The 3,361-nt window shown below is 36.1% G+C and overlaps 1 pseudogene; it reads left to right on the forward strand.

Moving 5' to 3' along the window:
• Positions 1-2,242: 2,242 nt before the first annotated feature.
• On the forward strand, positions 2,243-3,048 carry LOC103607306 (annotated as a pseudogene).
• The last annotated feature ends 313 nt before the right edge of the window (positions 3,049-3,361 follow it).

The following is a 3,361-nucleotide window of genomic DNA, read 5'->3' on the forward strand; positions in this document are numbered from 1 at the left end:
AGAAAGAAAGAAAGAAAGAAAGAAAGAAAGAAAGAAAGAAAGAAAGAAAGAAAGAAAGAAAGAAAGAAAGAAAGAAAGAAAGAAAGAAAGAAAAGGAAAGGAAAGAATGAAAGAAAAAGAGGAAGGAAGAAAGAAAGCAACCACAATAATATGTTGAACTTTCAGGAGAGAACAGAACTGTGATTGCTAGAGGTGGGAAAGCAGAGGGGTTAAGGAGAAAGTGGTTAATGGACGCAAAGAATGACAACGTTTTGTAATGGTGAATATGCTAGTTATTCTGATTTGATCATCACATATTGCACACAAATACTGATAGTCAACTCTGTATCCCACAAATATGTATAATCAATTATGTTCCAATAAAAAAAGAAAACATTTAAAAAAAATCCTTCATGTATTTGCTTGGTCTCTATTGACAAATGTATGGCAGTTTTCAAATGGGTTAAGATACCAACCATCTGAAATATAGGTCACTGACAACAGGTGAACCAGAAAATCAATACCTTATATCTGAGGAAGTATTGATTTGTTTAATACCAAGGGAAAAATACAACTCAACCAAAAGTTGAATAGAAAATAAACTTTATACTATACCCAAAGATGGCAGTACGTGAGCTCTAAAACTACAGAGAAAAACTATTACCAAGGAATTTAAGCAAATCAGAGTCTGAGATATTTACGTGCAGGTACTGATAATGAATGATTACATCATATTTCATTTACTTATTGGCTAATTGTTACATTTCATCTCCACAAATATTTATTAGTGCAGCAGAGTGCAGATTATACATGTCTCAGATAATGAAGTGTGAATTATCAAAGATAAAATAAATATTTCTGTGGAAAAATATGCATATTTATGATATTCCTAAAATGTTGCATTTAGCCCTAAAAAGGGCAAATAAAAGCATGTGTTCTTATTTTCTGTTGACCCCAATGGTATTTTTTTATATGTGAGTTGTTTTTATTGCTTGTTTGTTTTCTGAGCCTTTACTGAGGTTTCTTTATTTAAGAGATCCAATCTGGTCTTGCCTGAATAATCAAGACCTACTTCAAACATTGGACATAGTTTAGTTCTTGGGATAAATGGAGGGTTTATGAATATCCATTAAATATGTTTATAATTTAAAACCAACATAGAGATTATATATACACACAAACACATACATATGATCAGAAAACAGAATAGATGTGTGTATATATACATATACTTTTTCTAATTCAAAAATATTGAAAATTACAGTAAAAATGAGTAATTTTCAAAGCAACAAATAAACACCAATTGAACTGAGTCTGCTTTTGTTACTTTTCGTCTACTAACTGAATCTGCCCATATCCAAAGGTACCAACTCACATTTTCTTTTCTAATTTACTGAAACATCTAGCAATTCTATTATACCCCCGACCTTGAGAAGAAATACCCGAGCAGCCAGTGTAGCTGTAAAATACAACAGAGTTAAAATGTACTCCTCGCCGAGAGTACCTCAATTTCTGAGAAAACTTTTAAATGCATTTATGAACGTGTTTATTCAAGGTTAAACGCTAAGGAAGAAAAGCAGTCAGCACTGAAATTCCTCAGAGCATGTTTGACATCCCTGTGATAAAGGGTGATTATCCTTGACTTTACGTTATGTATCCTGATTATAACTTTCATAATGTGACTGTTGAAAAAATTCTCCAAATTAGCAAGACTCCTCAAACAAAGACAGGTTTGAATCTGTATTTCCTTCACTTGCTTGAATGTTCTGATTATACTCTCAGCAAATCTCAAATCCTGAACTCAGTTCGAGTTTGAATGAAACATAAATTTTATAATAACTATAACTTTAAAAATTAACTATGGTATAAGAGACAAGTTAAAAAGTAAAACCAAACAGCACTTCTGTAAATAGATCTCATTAATTTTAATTGAATTTTTAATTTATTCTTTCCACATTCACAGCAAAATTACAAAGTTGCATGCTCTTAAGCTCTGTCTACTTGAAGGAGAAGGCACTCCGGGGTGGGGGCACATGTGTTCACATGTGAGTGTGTGGACAAGGAGGTGGGGACAGCCGAGTGAGAGTCTCGACTCCTTGGACTCCACTTGCTGTTCTATTCTTTCTCTCCCAGGCCTACCTGTTGGTAGTGGACATTATATTTTCATTTATTTCCAAGTCTTTTAGAACTTTAGGGTTGGGAGTAGTGGGAAAAGCAAGAAAGGGGAAGGGAGGAGGATAGTACAGAAGAGCAGGAGGTGGACATGGGGATGCAGAAGAGGATTAACCTGGAGTTAAGGAACAGAGTCCCGGAGGAGGTGACAGAGTTAGTTCTTGATAATTGTCTGTGTGTCAATGGAGAAATCGAAGGCCTGAATGATACTTTTAAAGAAGCAGAGTATCTGAGGACGGCTAATGTGGAACTGAGTTCACTGGCTCAGCTTCCCAGCTTAAATAAACTTCCAAAGTTGGAACTTAGTGACAATATAATTTCTGGAGTCTTGGAAGTCTTGGCAGAGAAATGTCCAAATATCAGCCACCTCAATCTGAGTGGAAACAAAATTAAAGATCTCAGTACAGCAGAAGCTCTGCAAAATCTTAAACATTTGAGAAGTCTTGACCTGTTTAACTGTGAGATCACAAATCTGGAAGATTATAGAGAAAGTATCTGTGAACTGCTGCAGCAAATCACGTGCTTGGATGGATTTGATCAGGAGGATGATGAAGCGGCCGACTCTGGAAGAGGATGATGAAGATGGAGACGACGGGGAAGAGGAAGAGGAAGGAAGCTGGTCCACCTGGAGGACATGAGGAAGAGGAGGAGGAAGGCTCAGAACTGGGGGAGGGGGAAGAGGGAGTGGGTCTGTAACACTTAATGACAGAAGAAACTCAGGATGACGTTGACGATGATCCCTGTGTTGACAAAGAGGAAGAAGGTCTTTGAGGGGAGAAGAGCAAACGAGGTGCTGAAGATGATGGAGAGGAAGAAAGTGACCAGACCCTTCTAAGGTCCCCGATGTCCTGGGTGTGCAGCAGAGTGACCATGTCTTCCCTTCTTCACCTATCGTAGCTGTCTCTACAGAAGATAATGTGTCACTTTTTATAGGAAAAGTGTGGTTTTACTATTTTTTGCCTCATCTTTCCAAATAAGATTTAGGAGTCTATTAATGATCGTATTGTATGTAGAGAACAATTTTCATTGACCCCTATAGTGAAATTACTTAACAATTTATTTAGAATCTTAATTTTTCTAATTCAAGCTCATGGTATTAGTCATTTATAGCCCGTAATTAAAACATGACTACTTTTACACAGGTGTAGTGTGATGTATTTCATTCATAAGGCTTTATTTGTTGACAGTTTTATTTTTACTGAAAGATAAT

Source organism: Galeopterus variegatus, unplaced genomic scaffold (genome assembly GCF_000696425.1).
Source record: "Galeopterus variegatus unplaced genomic scaffold, G_variegatus-3.0.2 Scaffold7326, whole genome shotgun sequence".
Classification (NCBI taxonomy): domain Eukaryota; kingdom Metazoa; phylum Chordata; class Mammalia; order Dermoptera; family Cynocephalidae; genus Galeopterus; species Galeopterus variegatus.